Genomic DNA, 10,113 nt, shown 5'->3' on the forward strand with positions numbered 1-10,113 from the left:
TATAGGTTAAAGTTGTAATACGTAATTTTCTTATATATTGTCTTTGTTCTCATGTTGTTTTTTGGGATTTTTTTATAAATACTAGTTGATGCCAGTTGAATTGCTTGTAACAGTTATTACTTAAAAGCGATCAAATTACTACAGATCACGTCATATTGTTGATATTTTACGTACTTACTTACAGGAACTGTAAACTTTTTTTCAAAAACATGAGTAAGAAAGGTTACGATGATGTCAATCATAAGCCATACAGCAGGCACTCCCAAAGACATCCATTACCTGGCCAAGGCTATGACCCACGCTCCGATATAGCCACTAGAAGGGCACGTGGAGGGGGTAGTTTTAGGGATCATCATCAATCTAACGAACGCCAAGCTCAAGTACAAGGACAACTTCAACGCTCTATAGAAGGTACATTTAATCACAATTAATAAAGTAATTTATGCAATTATATCTATATGTGTCAAGATATGGGAAAATATCTAGATATATGAGAAAATCAAAGAAATCAATTTCAGGACCGTGTTATCCTGCAAAGCATTAACAGAGATAGCTTTCTTTTCCATTGCATTGATATAACATAGACAGATTATGGATTGACAGACGGTGTTGACTCAACAATTTCACTCTATAAACAGATTGTTTCCCTTGTATAATGATGGCTTAGGCTATGTCTCTAGATATTTTAGTTGATTAACTGATTTAAACGGTCGAGTACTCTTTATTGTGTTATTGTATATAATAATCAATTCATTGAACGGCAATGACATTTCTTACGTGGTTATTAGCACTCCTTAGCCAATATTGCCATCCGTGCTACGCCCTTGTGCAAATATAGGCTTAGCCGCCCTAGTAACCACTAAAGGCACGCCAGTGCTGTAATATCAATTCATACCGAAAATTCAATATTACATCACAAACTCTTCATATATATGTTAAATATTGTTTGGTAATTAAGAGTTTTAAAAAAACAAACAAAAAGTATAAGTTCTATAAATAATTTATTTGTTTTGCTTTATTACCATACTGTAGAGATACAGGTTTGTTACTCAACATAAAATAGTAAGGGAACCGCAGCCGTATACCTTCTTGTCCTGGCAATAACATTGAAACTGTTATATATTCACACAATGGAAGATGCCATTGAGAGGAAGTGCATTGCTCAAGAACTATAAACCTACCACGCTTATCTCTAATACGCCTGTTTAAAAAAACGGACATTTTTTGTGATGAAGCGTGGCTGTTTCTCCGTTGGTCAGTCCGTCCGTCATATACGTGTCTGGAGCATAAATTGATAACCATTTAATGTATTGATTTAATACTTGACAGTGCCTGTAGGTAAATAAAAGTTCAATCTCACAGTAAGGTCAAAGCTGTTCGTAATATTTGTGCCTTGTGCATAACTTGATAACCATTCATGGTATTTACTTCAAAATTAGCACATAGGTGGAGGCGATAAAATTGGTCGGTAGGTCAAAGGTAAAGTATCAAAAACTGAGTTAAAATGTCCAATCTGCACTTGATATTTTGTGTCCGGAACATAACTTTAAATCTATTCAAGGTATAGAGTTTAAACTTGCAGTATATCTGTGTGGTGACGAGACGATTTGCTGAGTGCAACAATCCCCTTTACTCCCCTCCTAACCCCCGCCCGAAAGAAATATCACTTTCAGTTACTTGTGTTTCGTACTCCGTCACCGCCGCCACATCTCCTCACCCACAACTCTACAATACAAGTCCCTCCCCTCTAACACATACACATTCAGACAATAATTTTTGAAATTTTATTTAACTTCTTCCTCCTCTTGTCTTAAGCTTCGGGCGTGTATTGCCCTGCTTTGAGGAGCCTTTGTTTAATCATCCGACTCTATTAGATTTTGTTGCCTGGACCATAACTCTAAAAGTGCTGAAAGGAACATTATTCAAACTGCACACAAGGACAAACCACAATAAGGAAAAGTGCAATATATATGAACCAAGATCTACCCTGCTGACTTATTTAATCATCTATTGTTATCACGTTTTGTCCGTAGAATAGCTCAAAATCTCTTAGATATATCGTTGAAATTTAGCAAAATGACAGAGGATATTAAGGGTAAGTGTAGATGATAAGAACTTTATTTTGCTCAATTTTTCAATTGTCTCCCTTTATTAAATTTGTTTTCTAGGGTCATGGCTCTAAAAATGTTTAAGGGAACATATTCAAATTGCATTCAAGGAAAGAAAACAATAAGGGAAAATACAATATTCAAAAACCATACCTCTTCTGTCTCACCTTTTAAGTATCTGACTTCTGTCCGGAAAATAATAATATAATAGATTGACAAAGGGATTTAGTTGAACATTTGACTATTAAACCGTCAGAGAGTTCTTGTTAACTTTCACACACTTTTCCTCTTTATTATATTTATTCCTAAAAGCTGGCTGTAGAATAGCTTCAAAACGATTAAAGTGGTTTGACTAATATTTCTCACAATGTCAGAAGCCAGTAAGAGAAAGTGCATTTAAACTAAGAACCATAACTCTGTCCCGTTATTTAATTAATTAAATTTGGTATATTTCATTATGTTTTTAGAACATAACTGAAAATCTATTTAAGGAGTTAATTCATAATGACAGATGACTTTGAGAGAAAATGCAATGTGCAAGAACTGTTTCTTTACACAATATTTCCCGTTATTATTTTAGCCTAACATAGCTGTTTATGATAAAATATCAATAGGGAACAACTAATTCACCGTCGGATACCCATGGGTGTCATAATCAATAAATCTATGTAACATCATAATTTGATACAATACATCAAAGTCAAAAAACAAACAAGCTGAATTAGAATTATAAGATTTCTTTCTCATTTCTAAAATCCAATAAAAATTATTTCATAATAAAGAAGCGTCAGTTTTCTTGCTTAAATAATATTATTTGATTATGAAGCTCGGTTATCTTTCTTTATCGGTATTATGAGCACTACCGTGTGTACTACGAGCACTTCGTTTACAGCTTAAAATATTTTTACATATTTATTTCCATTACAAAAAATAAAGCAAGCATTTAAAATAAATTAAAAGGAGTCTAAATCCTGTTCAACTGTTTAATAAATAAGCAATAAGCATTTGTCGCATACTCTTTACTAAAATAGTATCTCAATATTGTTAGATTTTTGACGAGCAGACATGTACATCTAACTAGCTATATATGGATTCCTTATCCTTAAAATGCGCTAAGAACTGAAATAATGTCTGTATATGTAATCGTTACTATGAAATACAGAAGAAATGATAAGTATCATGTAAACTTTTACCGACTTCATACTGAAACCTACATGTAAGTAGTGAAGGGGTGCCTTGCTTTCACATGATTTTCTTCCACATTTCCAAATGAAAAGCATGACATGAAGCATACCAAAATAAAATGAAAAAGTTATGCTATACCATGGTACTATTTTACGGAATTCCGTTAGGGCCATCGCTTTTGAATGTATTGATCTGAAACGCGATACTCGATAGTATGATGAATATTTTCACAAATATGATGGCTTTTATTTCTATACTGAAAAGCAAATGCATGTCTTGTAAAGCTCAAGTTATTGATGTTGAATTACGTAAGTAGCACAACAACACTGAAATTGGAGCATCGCAAATATTTGAAGAATATCGTTTGGAGTTTTCATGGCACATATTTTTATTTTAATGCATTAAAGTCTGGCAATTTTCTGCAAAAATAAAATAAAAAGTAAAGCGGTTTACAACCAAAAGTGTCAGAGTTAACGTTGGCCGGTGGTCTAGTGGTAACACGTTTGACTGTCAATCCAGAGGTCCGGGTTCGAATCCCGGTCCAGGCACTGGAAATTTTTGAGATGCTCGTGAGTGTCTCCCACCTAACTAAGAGGCCTGTACTGGTTCTTTTAAGGAAAGACGGCTTCGCATGTATCGGTGCTATACACCGGGTACGTTAAAGATTCAGACTGTCTATTCGAAAAGAGCTAAGTTAAGTTAGCCGGACAGGCCTGTATCTAAAAAAGGATTTCTCTCTATCAGTTCTGGGGACTTTATCTCACTCTGTCCCTCTGGTCAAATCGCTCTTTGTCTGTACTAGTAGATAATGAATTTCGCGCCCTGTGTGGCTGCGTTTGCTATATGTACAGCGCATTTGAACGTGTTTATCATGAAAAGGGCGCTTTATAAATCTGGTATTATAATAATAATAATAATATAATGATGATTAATGCCCCTTTACTCAGACATTTTATTTATGATTTTACAGGAATGAGAAATGCAGTAAAATTTTATCTGCACAGCATTCTGAACCTGTTCAACATCCTACACGCTTTGTTTCCTTAAATTCATTTGCTGTAAATGTCTCTTAAATTGACGGAAGCTGAAAAAGCATGCAAAATGAATGGTTAATTATGTTTTGCTTTTGACTAACTAGCAGTTGTAACTATAGGAGGATCGTCAATAAAAATCATGATTTTCACACACGAGCACCCGCGTTCGAATCTGCATATCGCCCTATCGCTAGAGCAGGAGCTGTAGTTCTAAAATCATAACTTCTAATCTTCTCATTTTTAGCATGCACATGCGCACCAGAAGGCGATGGTGCGATAATGATAACGCGACAGTAAGATGGTGATAACGCGACAGTACGATGGTGATAATCACGATACTATCGTACTATAGCATCGAAAAGTTGGCACTGACATCGAAGATCGAAAATCGAAATTAAATTTCTAGCCAGCTTTAAACTTCGAGCCAGGTCGAAGATTGAAATTCAGCATTGAATATCAATTTCGTGCTAGCTTTGAACTTCTAGCCTGCTCGAAGATCGAAATTTAGATTTTCAAAAAGTTGAATTTCGACCTTCGGTTGAATTTCGAACCAGCTCGAAGATCGATATTCAGATTTTCAAAAAATTGAGAATATCGAGCTGGGGTTGAATTTCAAGCCAGCTCGAAGCTCGAAATTCAGATTTTCAGAAAGTTGAATTTCGAGTTAGGGGTTGAATTTCGAGCCAGCTCGAAGATCGGTATTCAGATTTTTAAAAAATTGAATTTCGAGCTGGGGTTGAATTCGAGCCAACTCCAAGAATCGAAATTCAGTTTGAAACACTGAATTACGATTCTTCGAGCTGGCTGGAAATTGAACCACAGCTCGAAAAACTGAATTTCGATCTTCGAGATGGCTCGAAATTCAACCCAATTTCGAAATTCAACTTTTTTTTTAAAAAAAAGTCAGAATTTCGCCCTTCGAGCTGGCTCGAAGTTCAACCCAATCTCGAAATTCAACTTTTTTGAAAAAATCTGAATTTCGATGTTCGAGCTGGCTCGAAATTTAACCCCAGCTGGAAATTCAACTTCTCGAAAAAATCTGAATTTCGATCTTCGAGCTGGCTCGAAATTCGACCCCAGCTCGAAATCCAACTTTTTGAAAATCTGCATTTCGATCTTAGAGCTGGCTTGATATTCAACTACAGCTGGAAATTTAATTTTTTGAACATCTGAATATCGATCTTGGAGGTCGAAATTCAACTTTTTTAAAATCTGAATTTCGATCTTCGAGCTGACTCGAAATTAAACCCCCATTTCGAAATTCAGCTTTTGTAAAATCTCAGTTTCGATCTTCGAGCTGGCCCGAAATTATATCCCCAGCTCGATATTTATCTTTTTCAAAATCTGAATTTCGATCTTCGAGCTGGCTCGAAATTTAACCCCAGTTGAATTTCGAGCCAAATTAATGATAGAAATTCAGATTTTTCAAAAGTTGAATTTCTAGTTTGGGTTAAATTTCGAGCGAGCTCGAAGATCGAAATTTTCAAAACGTTGCATTTCGAGCTGGGGTTGAATTTCGAGCAAACTCCAAGAATCGAAATTCAGTTTGAAACACTGAATTACGATTCTTCGAGCTGGCTGGAAATTGAACCCCAGCTCGAAAAACTGAATTTCGATCTTCGAGATGGCTCGTAATTCAACCCAATTTCGAAATTCAACTTTTTGAAAAATGTCAGAATTTCGATCTTCGAGTTGGCTCGATTTTCAACCCAATCTCGAAATTCAACTTTTTGAAAAAATCTGAATTTCGATGTTCGAGTTGGCTCGAAATTCAACTTCTCGAAAAAATCTGAATTTCGATCTTCGAGCTGGCTCGAAATTCGACCCCAGTTCGAAATTCAACTTTTAGAAAATCTAAACTTCGATCTTCCAGCTGGCTCGAAATTCAACACCAGCTCGAAATTCAACTTTGTGAAAAACAAAATCTGCATTTCGATCTTCGAGCTGGCCCGAAATTCATTCCCAGCTCGAAATTCAATGATGAATTCTGGCTGGAAGTTCAAAGCTAGCACGAAATCGATATTTGATAATGAATTTCGGCCTTCGAGTTGGCTCGAAGTTTAAAGCTGGCTAGAAATTTAATTTCGATTTTCGATCTTCGATGTCAGTGCCAATTTCTCGATGCTACGTTTGACATGCCATAGAAGATCAATATTCAGATTTTAAAAATGTTAAATATCGAGCTGGGGGTTGAATTTCGAGAAAGCTCGAAGATCGATTTTCAGATTTTCAAAAATGTAAATTTCGAGCCGGTGTTGAATTTCGAGCCAGCTCGAAGATCGAAATTCAGATTTTAAAACACTTGAATTTCAAGCTTGGTGTTGAATTTCGAGCCAGCTCGAAGATCGAAATTCAGATTTTAAAAAAAGTTGAATTTCGAGCTCAAAGATCGATATTCAGATTTTCAAAAATTTGAATTTCGAGCTGGGGTTGAATGACGAGCCACCTCGAAGATCGATATTAAAATTTTCAAAAAGTTGAATTTCGAGCGGGGGTTGAATTTCGAGCCAGCTCGAAGATTGATATTCAGATTTTAAAACAATTGAATTTCGAGCTGAGGTTTAACTACGAGCCAGCTCGAAGATCGATATTCAGAGTTTCAAAAAGTTGAATTTCGAGCTAGGGTTGAATTTCGAGCCAGCTCGAAGATCGAAATTCAAATTTTCAAAAAGTTGAATTTCGAGCTGGTGATAAATTTCGAGCCAGCTCGAAGATCGAAATTCAGATTTTCAAAAAGATGAATTTCGAGCTGGGGTTTAATTTCGGCCAGCTCGCAGATCGAAATTCAGATTTTCAAAATGTTGAATATCGATCTTCGAGCTAACTCGAAATTCAACCCCAGCTCGAAATTCAACTTTTTGAAAATCGGAATTTCGATCTTCGAGCTGGCTCGAAATATAATTCCAGCCCGAAATACAACTCTTTTAAAATCTGAATTTTGATCTTCGAGCTGGCTCGAAATTCAACCCCAGCTCGAAATTCAACTTTTTGAAAATTCGAAATCCGATCTTCGAGCTGGCTCGAAATTCAACTTTTTGAAATTCTGAATTTCAATCTTCGAGCTGGCTCGGAATTCAACAGCAACTCGATATCATTTTTTCTTTTATTGAAAATCTGAATTTCGATCTTCGAGCTGGCTCGAAATTCAACCCCAGCCTGAAATACAACTTTTTGAAAATCTGAATTTCGATCCTCGAGCTGACTCGAAATTCAATTCCAGCTCGAAATACAACTTTTTGAAAATCTGAATATCGATCTTCGAGCTGGCTCGAAATTTAAACCCAGCTCGAAATCCAACTTTTTGAAAATCTGAATATCGATCTTCGAGCTGGCTCGAAATTCAACCTCAGCTCGATATTCAAGATTTTGAAAACCTGAATATCGAAATTCAACCCCGGCTCGAAATTCAACTTTTTGAAAATCTGAATTTCGATCTTCGAGCTGGCTCGAAATTCAATTCCAGCTCGAAAAACAACTCTTTTAAAATCTGAATTTCGATCTTCGAGCTGGCTCGAAATTTAACCCCAGATCGAAATTCAACTTTTTGAAAATCTGAATTTCGATCTTCGAGCTGGCTCAATATTCAACCCCAGCTCGAAATTCAACTTTTTGAAAACCTGGATATCAATCTTCGAGCTTGCTCGAAATTCAACCCACGCTCGAAATTCAACTTTTTAAAAATCTGAGTATCGATCTTCGAGCTGGCTCGATTTTCAACCCCAGCTCGAAATTCAACTTTTTGAAAATCTGAATATCGATCTTCGAGCTGGCTCGAAATTCAATTCCAGCTCGAAATACAACTCTTTTAAAATCTGAATTTTGATCTTCGAGCTGGCTCGATATTCAACCCCAGCTCGAAATTCAACTTTTTGAAAATCTGAATATCGATCTTCGAGCTGGCTCGAAATTCAACCCCAGCACGAAATTCAACTTTTTGAAAATCTGAATATTGATCTTCGACCTGTCTCGAAATTCAACCCCTAACTCGATATTTAACTTTTTTAAATCTGATTTTCGATCTTCGAGCTGGCTCGAAATTCAACCTCAGCTCGAAATTAAAATTTTGGAAAATCTGAATTTCGATTTTCGAGCTGGCTCGAAATTCAATTCCAGCTCGAAATACAACTCTTTTAAAATCTGAATTTCGATCTTCGAGTTGGCTCGAAATTCAATTCCAGCTCGAAATTCAACCTTTTGAAAATCTGAATTTCGATCTTCGAGCTGGCTCGAAATTCAATTCCAGCTCGAAATACAACTTTTTTAAAATCTGAATTTCGATCTTCAAGCTGGCTCGAAATTCAACCCCCGCTCGAAATTCAATTTTTTGAAAATCTGAATTTCGATCTTCGAGCTGGCTCGAAATTCAATTCCACCTCAAAATTCTATCTTGAATTTCGATCTTCGAGCTGGCTAGAAGTTAAAAGCTAGCACGAAATTGATATTCAATGTTGAAGTTTAAAGCTGGCTAGAAATTTAATTTCGATTTTCGATCTTCGATGTCAGTGCCAACTTCTCGATAATTCATACTATCGCGTTTTCGTTATCGTAGTTTTGCGTTATCATCATCGTGTTGTCGCAATTTCATCATAGTACTATCGCGTATCGCGTTTCAGATCAACACATTCAAAGGCGATGGCCCTAACGGAATTCCGTACTATTTTGATAAGATTCTATGCATCAAGATTCTGTCAAGATAACAAAATATGTAAAACTCTATTGTTATCTTCAAACAGAAATTTAACCTTCCCATCAGTACTTCAAATGAGGCAAAAAATAGTGTGCTGAGTGGCAGATCCATAAATTGCTAAGATTTTCTCTAAATTGCCTGAATAGAGTGACACAGAAATCAATGATTTTGGGTCTCCAATTCCTTTCTCACTGAATTAAAAGTGATATATTCAAGAACGGGTTAATTTATTATAAACTGTGACACACTTTTAAAGACAACTCTTCAGAAAAATGACTACTATTTTATGCAATTTACTTCATAAATGAATAAACACTTCACAAGGTTGTAAATTTCTGTTCTGAGAAAAAGATGAAAATGTGTTATATGAACTTTATCCTTAGGCTCCTACTTCATCAAAGGCTGAACTTCCTTTATTTTTTTGCAAACGAATCAGACTACTTACTTCCTCTATTCCATGTATCAATAGGTCCGCAGTTTAAACATTATTTATACTTATTCACAAATAATAAAAATTAAGGCCTCTCAACCAAGACAGCCACTCAAAATCCGTTATATTTACATGGTGAAAATCACCCATACAGTTTTTATACACAGTAATATAACCCCCATTAATAGTCCTGACCATATTATAATTATTGAGATTCAGGAAATCAAATCTGATGGGCCAGAAATACCATGACTAAATTTATAACCTGATTGTTCTTTTCAGAAAGATGTTAATGTAGACACATGTCAGATATTAACAGTTTATCCTGGAAATTCATCAAATTATTGTTTCATATTGTTAAATTTATTTTTGACATCTGATAGAGGAAGGTATGGTGAATTTATATGAAAAAAGAATTCAAAAAACTCCTTAGTGTATCTTAAATGCTTTCAAGAGTTTGTACAAGAGTTTTTAGTTTTAAGGGCATTTATATCACAATGATGTTTTTAAAGCATATTGTTTTTATGTTGTTTCTTTTAATAGCAAGCAAACAAATGCTGTATGGTACATTTGGCAATCTGATTGCAATTTTGGAAGAGTTTGAGCAAAGAGAGCTGAAGGAAAAGGGAATACACTCGACAATGCGGAGATCAAACATAGCTATTCCGT

This window comes from Mercenaria mercenaria, unplaced genomic scaffold, assembly GCF_021730395.1.
Source record: "Mercenaria mercenaria strain notata unplaced genomic scaffold, MADL_Memer_1 contig_4240, whole genome shotgun sequence".
Classification (NCBI taxonomy): domain Eukaryota; kingdom Metazoa; phylum Mollusca; class Bivalvia; order Venerida; family Veneridae; genus Mercenaria; species Mercenaria mercenaria.